Source organism: Nasonia vitripennis, chromosome 3 (genome assembly GCF_009193385.2).
Source record: "Nasonia vitripennis strain AsymCx chromosome 3, Nvit_psr_1.1, whole genome shotgun sequence".
NCBI lineage: Eukaryota > Metazoa > Arthropoda > Insecta > Hymenoptera > Pteromalidae > Nasonia > Nasonia vitripennis.
The window spans coordinates 15737488-15754209 of record NC_045759.1 but is presented as its reverse complement, the minus strand read 5'-3'; the positions used below and the strand labels follow the sequence as shown (position 1 = coordinate 15754209).

The window sequence follows — 16722 nt, the reverse complement described above, 5'->3', positions numbered from 1 at the left end:
CAAAGTCAGGCATTACACAATTTTCCGGGCGTGCCGTCGAATGACCCGCGATATGAGGTCACGCGCGCAAAGCGCATGCGGCTATTGGCGCTTCCCTCTCATTGGCTGCGGCGAGCAATGACGCTGCCCGTGACCCACATGGATTTTCAACGTGGCCCTTTTTATAATTCTTTTTCTCCTTTTATTTTCTACGAGGCATTTAGCGCGCGCTACTTACAGAGAAGAGGTCGCGTGGTTCTGCCGCAGATCTACTTGCGTAATATGCAAGGATATCCTTTGGAATTTCAGCGACAAATATTTGTCTGCTTTGCGAGACTTATATGAATGAGTAGTTTGTTCTTTTGAGTTGTTGTTAAACGCTGCATGTGAAATTCGAGGACGGCTATGTTTTGTATGTACAGAAGTAACACTTGTCAGAAACGGTTTTAGTTGTTGAGATTTAAAAATGAGCTTTGAAATTCCACCTTGACAGCAAACTACTTGGTTGTGGTTTGTGAGCATTTAGAGGGTTTGTTAATACACTGCCTTACATGTCTACCTTGCTTTGTACCTTAATTAGTCTGCATGAGTTTCCGTGTATTTCCAGGCGAACTGCTATATTATTTCCGTGTTTATAAGTTCGTCGAATTCGAGCTTGTACAAACACCATTGACGTAAGCTCACATATGAGCTTTAAAACGTCAAGTAAAACTAATGGAAACAAAACAAATAAGCAAACACACCAATACTTTCTACTACTCGAATACACTTTGTATCAAAGGGTTAATTGAACTGTAAATCATACACAAAAAAAAGACGAAAACCCGCTAAACTACCTCGAATATAAAAGCTCGCAAATTCCGCGAGAGTTTTCAAGTACCTCACAACGAGCTTTTCAAACGTGTCTCAATCTATCGATTGTCCGCTTTTCTGCGCACTCGCACCAGCTGGGGTGTGAGTTAGATAACGAAAATAGCAGACCGGAAGAGGCGCGCAATTACAATTTGAACGAAGCACCATCGAGGGAGTGGGAGATCTGCGCGCGTTGCTGGTTATAATTAAAACTTTTAAACCCCGACGCTCTTTTCACCTGCCTTTGCGCTCATATCTCTACAACCCTCTCCTCTCGCACTGTATAGCCCTGGAACAGAGGTCGCCGGAAGTATAAAGCCAGCGCGGAACAGCTGACGCGCGCGATTTCCTACCGTGCTCTAGCACACGCACCGCCCTACTTCAAAGCCTCTATTTACTTCGTGTTTTGTAAATGAGAGAGAAAGAGAGAGAGAGAGAGAGAGAGAGAGAGCGAGAGAGAGAGAACACTTTTTACTCTTACGCGGAAACGTCCGCGATCCTCTCGGCGTTTATACTACTGCAGTAGCGAAAAGCTTCCCGTTTAAACGCACGAGATGAATTTTTTGTGTACCATTTCACTGGGCTTTTCTCATGCATTGCACTAGTTAATTTTTGTTCAAACTGCGTGAGCAATGCGTATGCTCTTTAAGAATTTGTTATTTATTGTGTATCGTTTGCGGCGATACTCGTACTGCGGTTGAACGTTGTTTACTTTGTATTTTATTGGTTCAATTGCAGTCCGAGGGATTTATTTTCCTTCCACTCGACTTTTTTTTATTCATTTTTGTATGCGTCTACGTGAGCTTTTAGCACAACCAGTTAGCCCGCGTGGAAGTGGTGGGTGCACTAGAGGTGCACGCTGACTTTTTTCCTTCGCTCGTATATCGCAATGTTTAATAGTAGAGTCGTGTGTTTAGCTATCGAATTTAATCGGCCGGTTGGTTTTGAGCTGAAACAAACGCGCGCTGCAGTTACCGCTGTGATAGCCTACAATGGCTATGGGAACAATAGGCTTGAATAAATATTTTCTATAAATTGGAAACTGAATTAAATTTACAATGGGTCGTGCGCGTATGATATAATTCAGAGATAAGTATCGAGATCCTTTTGTCTGCAAAAGCAACTTCAGGAGATAGAGTTTCTGCAATTAAAGCCCGTCAAAGCACTTTATTCACTGTTTATTCGTTCGCAAAATCATTGGATGATTCTCTCAGGCTTACAATACGTACAAGTTATAGATGTTTCATTTGAATAAAGCAACGCTCTAGCATTACCTTTAATCATGTTACGATAACTCAAGTGGAAGTGTAACCATGTCACAGCCGACTACTCTGCGGTATTTTAGTGTCCTAACTCTCATTCATTAAGCACTTAGCCAGAAACGTTATCCATGTTCACACAATCCATCGAGCGCATTCACGTGACTCAGCAAATCACACACAAGTTCGCGCGTCTTCAGCACGTGTTTTGTTAGCCCAGCTTTGGGTACACGATTACGTCCCATTTGTGTTTTGCGATCGATATTAACACGCGGATTAGCACGAGATTGAACGACGTTATTTTGTAATTTGTCAAAATGATAAATTTCACTAAAATCGTTCTTCGCGCACGCGTGTAACTATTTCGCGAAGATACAGCAAGCACGAGCAGTCCTCATTCTTATTCCGCGCGCGTCGCGCGAGTCTTAACGACGTCCCGCGCCATAAAGCAGACGCAGCACTCCCCACACGACCAAAGTGACAATCGGCGAATGCATCCGAGCAGCTCGTAAATGCACCCTAAACCAACGTCCACCGAATATCGCGAGAACGACATATTGTGCCCAGAGAGCCCGTAACAGCCACTCAGCTTCTATGTATGTATAGACACACGCGTGCACGGAGATGCCCGAGAGAGAAGTGCCTCGATAAAAGGGAGCTGAGTATTATCCTCTCCGTTGACGAGCGCCTGTTCTTCGCGACTGGACGTAGCAATGTCGTAAAGCTCGCGTCATGTGCAGCGAGGTTTTTTTTTTGTTTCGACTCGTCTTCGCCGTTTTTCCTGGGAGAGTGCCCCGAAGGAGTTATGCGAGGATTGCAAGGGTCGAGGCGTCTGTTTCTTTTTGGAGACATTGAAGAGCAAGGAATGCGCCCGATGCTTTTTTGGATATTTTGTGATTGCGCTGGATGCTTGGAATTGTTTTCATCCAGGGCTGCAGGATGGACAGGACAATGCTGAGAAGGTCATTTGTTTTTTTATTATTGTTTTGAAAATCCGCGAGCAATCAGAAAAGTAGGTATGAACTTTTGTGAAGAACAATAAGTTCGCGGGAAAGTTTTCAACGTTTTTATTTTGTTGGAGTTCAACGATACTCACACATACACACATAGAGACGCCTACGCACATAGTTCCGGACCTCCCACTAGCCCCGGAAAACTGACCTGGGTTTTATGACCCGGACCCAAAGGGACAGCCGAGTCCGGAAGAAGGAAGAAGCGGTTAGTCTGACGACAGCCACCCAGCGCACCACATCAACCATTAAGAATACTACCGCGTTATTATTTTTCAACTGATATATATTATTCAAACTTGTATCTTTTATTATTTCTACTAGTGTACTGCATTGAGATTATTGTGACTGTTTCTTATAAATAAAGTTCTCTTATAATAAATATAATCAATAAACTCCAACATATTTGGAGCAAATGCGATGAATTTTAATTGAATGAAAATTAAAAGCTTTCGGTGAAGTTCTCAAGCACATCGCGAAAAACGTAAAAGCTCGTAAGGTCAACAAAATCGAAGCAGCTGCGGGGAGCGATACAAACTATACGGACAAGCATAGCAATTCAGCGGCATCAGATACATACTTCGGTTCAACGAGGCATAAAAGTCGAACTTCCGAAACGCGTGTGCATTAGAGTGCCGAAGCTTTCTCGAAGCCGCCTCTTTTCTTCCGAAGGAAAGGAGCTTTTCATTTCCGGCAAACGAGTAATTTCGACGCCTCGTAGAGCTAGGAGCGACGCCACCGCGAACTCGCCCCTGCGAGGCGGAGGAGAAGCCAGAGGAAAAGCGCGGAGAGATAGCAGCGAGAAAAAGTTTTCTCGGTCAAACTGAAATTCTCGCCGCCCTTGTTCCGAGACAAGCCCCGGCTATTTTTGTCTTCTTTCTATTGCTGCGTGCTGGACGTCCTCCTACTGTCTTCGCCTTTTCTTACTTCTCGAGCTTTTTTTGCGAAGCTCTTGAGTTCCTGGCCATCTAGGCCTGGCTGATGTAATGCCCGACTCCGATGCACTTTTTTAAAGCTTCTCTCTCGAACCAACTTGCAGACGTTGATCAAACTTTATAAATGTACAATTCACTTTTGCCCTTATCAGATCGGTCGGTACGGTATTAAAAATTACGCGCGAACCATCGCGTGCCAGACGGCAATTTGTTACCAAGCCCTTCTTGCCTTGCCATGCAAACTTTTTTCGGTCAATTTTTTCGCGATATAAAACGTTGAATCATTAAGATTGCGATCTAGAAGTCCGCGCGCGCCCGCGGCGCCTTTTTGAGGTTGCGTCGTCGGTACGAAAACATTCGCGTGATAATTTACATGGAACAGCTTGCGAAGGGCCTCTAAAACAACTTCCTGCCTCGCAGCAGTGAGCCAGACGTTCTCCTCTCGTATAACCGGAAACTCATTGGCGGAATACCAGCGCGGATTCTTTGGCCGCAGTTCGTGCGGCGCGACTCGACGTTTATTTGGCCTGCAGCGCACCGAGTTTATCTGCATGCGGAAAAGGCCTATGTAATATTCCGGTGCAACCTCTCGGCTCGTCTGATTATTTGATGCTGTTGAATACTGCACAGCTAGATCTGAAGGGAGTGTTGATGACGCTTTTTCCAGGAGCGATGAAATGTTTCGCGTTTGATTTTTTTGTTCACCTGACTCTGAAAACAAGATTCTCGCTTTTGTTTTCCGTGGTATCGCTGGATAAAATAAATAAACAAGAAAACCGGTTTCGTATTCAATTTCGCAAAGGATCGTCGAGCGAGCAACAAACCCCCCAGCGAATAACAAACGCTCGCGTTACGCAAACAGCGAGTGCGCGGGAATCACGAAAGTATAACAATAATGCAAGCATCGTGCGAGTCGGCGCAACTAAGTCATTAGCGCGCAACAAAAGCTGAAACGCTGCACGAGGTAGCACATCTATTGCGAGGCCCACGCGCGCGTGCAATGATTAAGTCCGCGGCTGCACAAGTGCAAACTCGATAATGTGCGTTTTGTGTACTCGAGGAAGTCAATTTCCGCTCGGATGCATCGCGCGCTCGTTCACAGCTCCGATGCTATCTTGTGCCTCCTTTGCTTGGCGGCTCGGAGCTGTTGGCTAAAGTGTACCCTGTATAACTGTTGTGTCTGTAGCGTATACGAGGTTTTCGCGAAAATATTCAGTCAGCGGGATGAAGATTTCAAGATTAAAAGCAGACTCAAACCTTTTTGACGAATAATTTTACTTTGTAATCAAGTTTTCCTTTCTGTTTTTATTTTTTTGTCCCGCCGCTTTATCTGAATATGCGTAGTCGACGTCGCTTCGTGAAACCATGAGAGCGAAATCTAATGTGCTGTACCGACGGTACAAGTAGAGATATAACGGCGCGCGTCGAAATGAGCTTTGAGCTTTAATAAAATCCACTGCCGCTGCTCGCTTATTGTGCGGATGTGGCGACCACAGATGTGACAGGTACGCTGCAGATATAATGACAGACAGGGGTTGGAAGAGTTACGAGACACTAAAATACATATATTTTTTAATTCAATTTACATATTTCAGCGAAGGTGCGCAGCAGCTTCGATGTGCGAGATTACGCTTTAATTTCAAAACAAGCTGCGAAGCTTGAAACGTTAATTACATTTTTGACTCGGAGAGAAACGAGGTCGCAGAGTCGCCAGTGTAAATATATGAATTTCACGCCCAAGCTCCATTTGACTCTCGAACAAAATGATCTCCCGTCAAGCCCGGCGAATAAAATGTTCTCGTATAATTATCGTCCCGTGCGCTCGCGTTCAATTCGCATGAGACATTAATCTTTCCTCGCCGATGTAGAAGAGACACTACTGGTCGACCTCGCCCTTAATCAAGGAGAATAATGATCCTTATTTAACTCCTGCAGCGAACTATCCGCCGGAGCAACTTTGAACCGTTGCTGCTTTCGGAGCCGAACTTTAAGTGAATCGCATCAATAAATTTCGAATTACGATAGCGAGCAAAAGCATCAACAACGGCTCTGGCAGTCCATCCGATAAACTTCGAAACTTATGTATACTGTCAGCGCATACTCTTGACAGGCCATCTAATGTCCGCGTATAATATGTTCGTGGCTACGTCTCGATTATCAAATACCGTAGTCACGAGGCAATGTTTGCGCGACGGGTAAGTAGACCGCTGGACGTTAATTTGGAAGTCTCAAAGGCGGCTTAATTAAAGGGACCGCAAGGATGCCATATAGGCTCGTCATAAACACGATGTTCCAATAATCGGAGACTGGCTCCTTGAGATATAGCATCAAACGACTCCTGCCTCTGAGATCGTCCGCACCTTGAGGGTTGTGGAGTGGGTATGTTTAGGGGAAGCTTCTGTCAGAAACGAGGCGCAATATCCAAAGCGAAGGGTAATTTTCTTTTTTTGATAAAATACTCATCTTTGCTACCAAGATTGTTTTAATAAATCTTTATTGGTCTTTCGTATGCAATAAAAATATATTATACGGAAATTTGATGTAGAGCTTTTATGGTTTGAAGAGTAATTAAAAAGCGCCTAATACGTAAATTCAAAGCTCTGCTCAGATTATTTTATATAGCTACGAATTTCTATAATATTAACTTGTAACAATTTTAAAGAGGCAACATGAAAGCTCATTATCCCAAGCAAGTCCGACAATGTACTGACTCATTTCGCTTGAATAGATAGATTAGCGTTTTAAATATTGAAAACTAATAATTGATTGAGATTCAAAAATACATCTTGCATACGCGATCCTTTTTGAAAAAATTATTGAAGTTTTCATACACGCGCTATATTTTTGTTACTTCAGCAAAGCTTTTGTATGGAAACACGAAACCCAATCAATATTCCATTCAATCCGCCCCCACATTGAAAATTGCAACAAAATTCCACAGTCTATATACAGAAACGTTATTTAATCCTTTATTGCACGGAGAAAATTCTGAACCATTCGTTTCCAACAACTTCTTGCATTGCTTACAAATATTTATGAATTATGATGTTTATCTTTTTAAATGTTTTTGGTAATAAAATGCATGTTTAAGCACTTTTTAATAATAAACTATACTCAAGCTTATTCAAGTACATTTCTCAACTTTAAATGATTTCAATACATCTCTGTCCAGAAGAATCGAGAATAAATTTTTAACGGCTAATTTCCACGAATAGCCCAGGGTATTTTTCTACCCTGACTTTTCCAACTCCAATTAAGCTCCCGGCCACTTTCGAATCCGCAAAACTTCGCGATTCCGTTTCCCACGACCTATATGCCGCAGGTTTACGTTTTCAAAAATCAATGGCGCGCAGCTCCCTTGGCATATCCACTACATGCATTGGCTGCTGCTTCAGCAGGGGTAGCATACACAGCGTCTAATTGAAGCAGGCATCGGACGAGCCGGCGACACGTCCCCCGATGCGTCGCGCAGCCGTGTCTGTATACGTGTACATAGTCCAGGAACTGATCAGCTGCCAGACTGGTAGTGTAGTCAGGCTCACCTCCCATCGGTGGGCAGCAGCAGCAGCGGGAATTAACGCTTTCGAATCGCACCCTTTGAGTGTTTGACGTGTGCAAATGCGTCAGGGGGTTAATTGTCGATTTCGGCTGTCGAGCGTGTTGAATAGCGTATCGCAGGACACACGAGAGCTTACTGTTACGATCGACGTTTACAAGGCAGAGCTGTACTGATATGATGCGGAGCCTCGTTGCACGCCTGCGGGACTCGACGCTACTGCAGCGGTGTATGTCTACCTATTGTCTTTGATCGCGATAGCGCGCGATTTATCGGTGATGCGGGGGAGAGCTTCCGCGCAGCGACCCTACTCGCGAGATCGTTGAGTGGCGGTATCATCGGCTCGAATCGAAAGTTTTAGCTCTATACTTTGCCGGGTTAGTCGGTAGTAACGAAGATATTTTATTTGGAGCGAAAAGTTTGCGCGAAAACAAAGGAGGTTGACATCGGTTTTATAAAAATTTTCCACTAGAGTGTTTTAAAACAACTTGGTATGTGTACACGTGGTAAAAAGTGCATGAGTGCAAAATGAATAATGTTTTTGTGTGAAAAGTTTGCATTTAATTAGTTTTTGTTTTAAAAGTTGCCAAGTTGGCGTGTTAACGGAAAAGCGCGCTGCGCGTGAATCAGACTCTCTCTCTCTCATTCTCTCTCTACGTGCTTTATTTTAATCTCCCGGAGTGTATGCGATGCTACTTAACCCACTTTTTAATGAATCATCAAACCTCCTTTACACAAAAATACGCATAAAAGGCATTGACATTTTTTCAGCGAAATAATAACGTTATACTTATTAGTTATACATATATGATTAATGAAAAAAAGATTTTTTAAATGAACAAAGCCATGTAAAACTCGAAAAATGCAAATGACGAGCCATTTGCGTGCCCCACCGATAATTTCCGGGGCGACGCTTGTCTTAATCCCAAGCGGAGATGTCCCATCTAGTCGATCGGTCAAAGGAGAAACGGAGATCACGTCATCGGTAATCGACGAACGGACGAGCGAGACGTGCATGGATTCCAGCCCTCATTACGTACCTTTAAGAGCTGCGGCAAGAATAATTTTTTGCTAACGTAATATATTAAAACGGCGGAGATATTTTTTTCAAATCTGGTGGCGAAGTGCTTATCAAAATTTTACGGCAACCGGAGTCTCACTGAAGGAGAGGCAAATGAAGTGGAGAGCTCACGAAGAGCCGCTGAATCGGTTCATTACGTCCTTCTGCTTGCTTTGTAAGCTATTGTGAGGAGGATCAAAGTTGCTGGACTGCTGAGGATTATGCTCCATTGATTTAAAAAGTTTTCTCCCTCTATAAAGCGGACTGGTCTTCGGAGAGGTAATTAGTCAATCTAGTTCTGCAAAGTTCGGTATTTACTTTTACCATGGAAAACGAACTCTATTATATATTGACTCAATAATGAAGCTGGCAGATACTTGGAATGTAGAACTGTCGCTGAGGGAAAATTACTTTCTTCACGGTATCTCTTTCCAATTAAAACTCGAGGTTTTGAAATTTCATTAATTTTTCTCTGTCGCAGTCGTGTCACCTGACAATTTCCAGCTAAAAAGAATCCGATTGCCATCTCTTGTGTAAGTACCACACATGCAGTACATTTAAGGTTTGAAATTTCATATTTCGCAAGATTAAGCACGTACGCCACATTATCTCCTGCGCGGCTGCCGGCAATCTTACACCGTTACGATCCACACGAACTGGCGCAATGGTCTTGATATACACCCGCTATACGTATACCATATATCTCGGAGAAAAACTAGAACATCGCTTACTTGGCGAATTCAATAAAGCCCTGCGCCGTTCCTCCGCCTCATCCTCTCTCGCGTCCCGAATATGACTAACGAACTATACACACGCAAAAAATAGTCACCGGAGTCACGTACACTTCGCACGAAAGAATACCCATACAACGAAATAAACAAGTGGTTAACGAACTTTCTCCCGTTTAAATTCACAGCGTCACCGAAAGCGATAAGAGCGAAAGAGGAGTATAGAGACCGCGCGCGATTCATTGGCAATGAATTACACGTGTTCGCCGGCACCTGAGCACCAGCAGCACCGGGTTACCGCCGCGCTCGCGGATTTCCGGTCTTTTCTACAATATCTCCATTGGCATTCGGCCGCCACTGATAACGACGCTCAGCCCGAAATAACTCGCTGCGGCAGCACAGCTGTAGCTATACACATATTCAGCCTATTTGTAGCTCTCAGAGGCAATATAGATATAGAAAGAGGCTGCGTGTAGGCTAGTTAGCAGTTGGCTGCGCGTAATTTCGGCGGCAGCTGGAGTAGCGGTGGGCGTAGTCTAGCGCCGGAATCTGGGGGATGATCGATAATGACAATGCGGAATTTCAATGAATCGCGCCCGCGCGCGAAGTGGCAAACAATGCTCAACTAATTTTATTCGATTGTTGGGTTAAGTGCGCTGCGGAGTGCTTTGAAACTGCTGATGCAGCCGCTGCCGCATTTCATTTTGCAATGGGTTTTACATATACGGGTATTTGCTTGGAGGCTTCATGTATATCGATAATTAAGGCCTGATTAATACTGCTTATTTAGCGTTTTATTGTATCGTATAGCCTTTTGATTAATGTGATTCGCATTTTATAAATACATTTAGTTGCGAAATCGCATTACTGGATAGAACATAACGTAAATTATGCAACGAGACGTACCAAAACTCAGCTATTATAAAACCCCGCAGCATCTAAATCTCAGCTTCACCACCGTGTGCTCGAATATCCAACAAGCTCGCGCTTGTTTTCACGTTACCCCAAAATACGCGAAAAAAGAGCGCGCTTTTCAGCATTAGCTTCCGGAAGGCGCGCAGTACTATATAGGCTCTTTCACCCGCAGCGACGAAAAAGAAAAAAAACACCGCGAGCAGCCCGCTGGGCGAGCAGAATAAATATTTGCGCGACTTTATGAGATGTCTGTCGCCTCGTTGTAAAATTCTTCTTCACTGCCGAAACAGCAACGTCGGCAGCCCGCGGCGTCGGCTCCTATTCATCTACCGCGCTCTTGCTCTCGGTGTTCTGTATAGAGTGTCTGGCTCTCTCTCCGTAATATATATACTCTCGCGGCTGGTGTGGAATCGATTAGAACAAAGTGGAAGAAGCTACGGGCTCTGTACACACAGACGGAGGCCACGGCTTATCGCTCGATCGGCCGATCGAGAAAAAGCCGATCTGCAGAAAGGAAATTATTTATAGACTCGCTCTCGCTCTCTCTCTCTCTCTCTCTCTCTCTCTCTCTCCCTCTCTCTCTCTCTCTCTCTCCCTCTCTCTCTCTCTCTCTCTCTCTCTCTCTCTCTCTCTCTCTTTGTGCAAGTCTGTATAGCTATAGTTACCGAATAAGTCTCTTTCTCTTTTTGTACCCGGCGCGCGCGCGGAAGAGAGGAGAGTTTGATCGCAATTGCCGAGAGGACCGGGATCAATTACCCCGTCCGCCTTATCTCCTATCGCGCGCGGCTGGAGCTTATCTTCGCAGGCCGGCCCATTAGCATTCCGCTTCTACGGTCGTTGCTTCTTAGCTCGCTTCGATCTTTTTTGCGGGGGCGTCTCTCCTTTGTTTCTTCCGCGTATTTACAGCCGAGCGGCCAGGAGAAAGAGAGAGATGATTATAGATCTGGTATTAGTATATCTGCTGGTGTGCTTTGCTGCCGAAAGAGACTCTCTCGAGAACTGCTTTTCCTCTCCCTCTCTCTTGTGTTGGTTATTCCGAGCGTGTATCTGTATATTCGCGGGGAATTCAGCGGCTCTTTCTCTGCCCCTCATTCTTATACCCGCGCGCGGAACTTCTTGGTTGGGGGACGATGCAGAAGTTATCGAGCGCGAGGGATTTCTCTTATTACGGATTTTTTTTCTTTCGCGCGCTCCGACGTTCGATTCAATTCCGTAATTCCGCGAAGACTTTTCAACGAACTGCGCTGAGAGGGAGAGAAAGCTCTCACGTACTTCGACTTCGTTAAGAGTTGAGAGGTAATTAGAATGAGTTTTCGCGCTTTGTTGGAGAAAAATTACGGGTTTGCACGTGTATTGGAGAAACTGGATCATCTAAAAGTTATGTATAACGTTGTAGTTAAAGTCCGATCGGTGAGAATCGTTTGAGTAAGTTTTTCAATGGACGTCAAGTTTTTTTCTCTGAGACTATCCTAACAACGTTCCCGCAATGATTTTATTAATATAAAACGTCCTTTCTCTCATCATATCATCCGCCACAATCGCGCAGTATATCTTTCGCGAAACAATTAGACCAGCAGAAGCACAGTCCTAAATCACCTAGTTCTACTCGGTAGATATTAAAGGAAGACAAACGCATTGGAGACAGAAAACAAGCTACCACGACTACGCGCGTTCGTTATATATGGTATATCTCGTGTAGATCGTAAAAACGGACAAACGTCGGAAAAATTGTAGCAATCTCGGAGGATACAGCGCAGAAACGACCCGACGCTCTTCTTATACTTCCTAGCTGCAGCAGTAATAAGCCCCAGTCATCAGTTTCATCATTCCATTCCATTTACTCAACGCATTCCTACGTCACTATAAATCATCACCGATGCGCATAAGAATCACCGCATTAACCAGTACTTTCATCACCTTCAACATCGTCGAGTTCACGGCGTTTCTTCCTCAAAACCCAAACTACCGGACTCTAAAATATTTAGATCCTCGAGTAATTAACTTTCAGCGAAATTTTACGGGCCCGCGCGTTCATAAGCGCCTGCGCAACGCATCATGAATTCATGCATGACCTCCGCGATGCCATTTTCGCCGCTGCCGCGCGAGAACACGGATAAGTCTGCTGGCACAGTGGGAGAGAATTTTTGCGCTCGCGCCCTTTGGCCTATTTTCCGTCCGGCTTCACATCGTGCTGCTGCCGCGGCTTGAGAATCAAAGAATGCGCGAATCGCTCGCTTGGCTTACTGTCCTCCGTGCGTACACAAGGGAGCTAGTCTGGAGGTAATCGCTGGGAAAGACCACGCGAAGCTCTATCGGGAAAATTGTGCGAAAAGTGTTGCTAGCACACGCCGCGCGCGTATAACCGGCTGCGGCTGCAGTCGCGCATAAATGAATGGATAACGAACGGATCTGCGCAAGCGGGGAGAGCTGAGATTTAAATTCAAACAATTAGCTCGTTGCCATGCTGATTTGATTGAGCTGTGGATGAGTTCTATGTACTAATAGAGACAGTTCTTAAAATTGCTTCTCGGTGCATTTTTTTGCTCTTCTCTTTCGAGGAGCGAGACGAGCGAGCTAGTTTGGAGTTGTTCGATTGTGAAATGAGATTCGGTATATGCAGAGATATAACGAGTTTGATGAATTGGTGGATTATATTCGCAAGCGATATTTTGATAGGAAATGTTTTGCAAAAACAAAGCTGCTTCTCGAATATATATTGATGAAAACATTGTGTGTGCTTTGCATCAGGACTTGCTTACTCCGTTACACTATGTAAATTAGCGCACCTCAGTGAACTTTGTTTTCAACATCACGCTGCAGAGAAAACCTTATGTAAATTTGCTCGTAACTTTTACAAAATTTTCAATTAAAATGTTTATCTAGCCAAGAGTGCTGTTACAATGCCGCTACCCTAAGCGGGTCTTGGGCGTTGTCGTCCAGATCGGACGGGTGGGTGCCTATCACCACTACACAGCGCGTCCTTAGGTTGCGGATAGAGGAACAGCCCCTGAGAAAGAGGTTAGCTGCGAATAAATTGAATAAGCAGCCGCGGACAGCCGATAGGAACAGGCGTGGGTGTGATGAGCCCACACTGTCGAACGCATTCATCTAGAAACACTACGCAAGCACCACAACAACAAAAACACTTCACATTATCTCTTATCTCTCAATCTATCTCTTTCATCACACATTACAAAAATAGGCAAAAATCCTGCTGCCGAGGAGGATGCGGGAGCGATGACAACTGCCCCGAAAGGGGATGTGTAGAATGATTCGTCACCTGGTCTTACGCGGTAATGATGCCAGCGAAGGTGCGCTGCCTTGCAGGGGGGCGTTAGGATGCGGGAATGAAACCGTAGTGTGTCTGACGACGAATTGACACTGTCCTCGTCAAAGTCGGAAAGCTCTCATACTTAGTTCTAGAGAGGTATGGGGGTTATCACCTCTAGAACGGTGGACTCACCTGCGATCGGAACAGGATCCGAAGCGCGCGGGTTTAACATAAAAAAAATCAAATCCGAACCAAAAGGGACTTAAGGGTCGGAACTATTTCACTTTTAGCAACGTGCTACAAAGTTCTGTCAAACGTAATACAAGCTAGACTCACTCCATTCGCGGAAGATATAGTAGGAGATTATCAGTGCGGATTTCGGCGCAACAGATCGACGAGCGATCAAATGTTTACCATAAGACAGTTGTTAGAGAAAAAGTGGGAATTTTGCGAAACCATACACCAACTATTTATAGATTTTAAAAAAGCGTACGACTCTATTAAGCGAAGCAAAATGTATCAAATTCTAGTACTTCTCGGTGTACCGAAAAAACTCGTGAGATTAATTCAAATATGTCTGAACGGAAGCACGGGAAAGGTCCGAGTAGGCGGTAATTTATCAGAACCCTTCATGATACGCGATGGTTTAAAACAAGGGGATGGACTCTCTACGGTGCTGTTCAACTTAACGTTAGAGTATGCCGTTAGAAAAATGCAGGTTAGCCAGATGGGCGCAACGCTTAATGGAACAACGCAGATACTAGGCTATGCAGATGATTTGGATATACTGGGGGATTGTAGGGAAACGGTAGCAAGAAACGCGGAAATCCTCATAAAAGCGGTGGAGTATACAGGGTTAGAAGTGAGTGAATCAAAAACAAAGTACATGATTGTGGATAAGCTAGGCATCTGCAGAGGGGAGGAAGATCTCAGAGTTAGGAATTTTACTTTTGAAAAGGTTAGCGAATTCAGGTATCTGGGTACGACCATAAATGATAGAAACGAGATTAATGTCGAAATAAATAAGAGACTCCATTCGGGTAATGCTTGCTTCTACGCCGTGAGTAATTTACTTAAGTCGAGGCTGTTGTCTAAAAACGTTAAAATAAGAATATACAGGACAATAATACTGCCGGTGGTTCTGTACGGGTGCGAAACGTGGGCTCTCACTAAGCAGGCGGACAACCGTTTTAGGGTATTTGAAAATAAAGTCTTGCAAAAAATATACGGGCCGAAGAAAGATGAGGAAACCGGGGAATGGAGGAGACTACACAATGATGAGTTACACAATCTGTACGCGTCACCAAATATTAACAGAATAATAAAATCGCGCAGATTGGGATGGGCAGGGCACGTAGCGAGAATGGGAGACAACCGTACGGCAGCGCGTGTCATGAAGGGCAGGCCGATGATAACGCGACCTCTAGGTAGACCTAGACGTAGATGGGAGGACAACGTAAAAGCGGATCTAGTAGAAATAGGACGGGTGGGTGTCGATCGGAGAGGAGCATCTTGGGTGGGGTTGACACAAGTTAGGGCAGCGTGGAAGGCTTGCGTAGATGAGGCGATGAACTTTCGAGTTCCAAATGCCATGTAAAAAAAAAAAAAAAATCTAGCCAAGAGTGAAAATTCCGCAGTACACCGTCGTTGCTTTGAGACAAACGATCCTATGCTACACGAAATAGGAGTTGAAAAATTTTCAAGTATTCTCGATCTTACGCCCTGATATAGAGGAATTTTCAATATACCCCCGCTTAAATCGAATCGGGTAATAAATCCGAGATGTTTTCATCCGAAGCGCGCTGGAATATTCGCGGCACGATTCGGCGGAATGAAATTCATATAAGTGACGCTGTACCTATATATATTCAAAGGGCACAAGGATTTGCGATGATGCGGCGGTGGCTGAAAAGCTCGCGAGGCTTAGGACAATCCCGGATATATGCGAAATCTCGACGCTATTTAGGCCACAGAGGAGCTAGAACGGATCGCGAACAAAAGGGATTAAAGAAAGAGGAGCGTAATAATTAAAAAAACGCGCTCAAAATCGAGAACGCGAGAACGCGCGTGAGAGGAGACAATGGGGGGATGAAGCACTAGCGCGTGTTGATAGACACGTCCGTTGGTTTGTGTAGGATTGCGCGAGCCTACGCGCTGCATGTGTGGCTACACATCTATATTTGAGCAGAATTACACGTGAGTTTGTTGGCCGTTCGCACGATGAGAGGCTGCGTTAGCGTGTGCGTGCTGTGATGTTCTCAGAATGCACAGGCGTATCGCAACGCACACACGATGTGTACGCTTTTGATTTGTAATTTGAATATACAGTTCGTATAAGTACGTGGTAATAAGAAAACACTAAATCCATCGAAAAACATCGTCCTGACTAATCAAAGCTCCGGCTCATTAACGTCAGAGCTTGCAACCCCATCGGAATTTGTGCAGAGCAGCCCGGCTTCCTATTGCAATTTATGCGAATGCGCGGCATTCGCGCGCAGATTCCGGTTACGCAACACATTTGTCCGACTACATCCCCCATCCATCGCTCGTAATCCCCGCTGACGCAGTTACCACTCCCTGCATACACACACAGCTATATACGTCCCTCCGTAGTACTGCACTCCGACTCCCATACTGTGTATACATGTGTGTATATATATATATATATATATATATATATATATATATATATATATATATATATATATATACATACATACATACATACACACACACACAGGCGACACACCGAGAGGAAGAAACAGAATTATAAAGGATCCGGTGGTAGAGCAGTCGGAGGAGAGGAAGAGATGACGCGCGCGGCCCCGAAACGGAGCACGGCGCACTAGGGGTAGAGAATGAATGGCTCCGCGAGCGTGTGTGCAGTAGCGCAAAGCTCGTGCGTGTGACCGAGAAAGAGAGAGAGGTCAGAGAGCTAGGTCGGGGGAGGACGAAGCTCCGAGAAAGGCGCGTACACAGTGCAAGTGGCCTAGTTCAGCGCCTTCGGCCGATCGATAGCGCATTCTTGACTTGGGGGGAAACTACTGTGCGTCAACGCTCTCTCCCCTCCGAATCTCTCGTCCTCTCCCACTCGCGGATGCGTAATCTCGCGGGATCGGCCTAACGGAACACACGTGTAGGTGTACTAGCGCAAGCC

General features: G+C 44.9%; 1 protein-coding gene across 2 annotated transcripts in view; it reads right to left on the bottom strand.

Moving 5' to 3' along the window:
• Positions 1 to 16722, bottom strand: part of LOC100123134 — a 123048-nt gene that overhangs the window by 7665 nt on the left and 98661 nt on the right. The gene's annotated exons all lie outside the window — the stretch shown is intronic.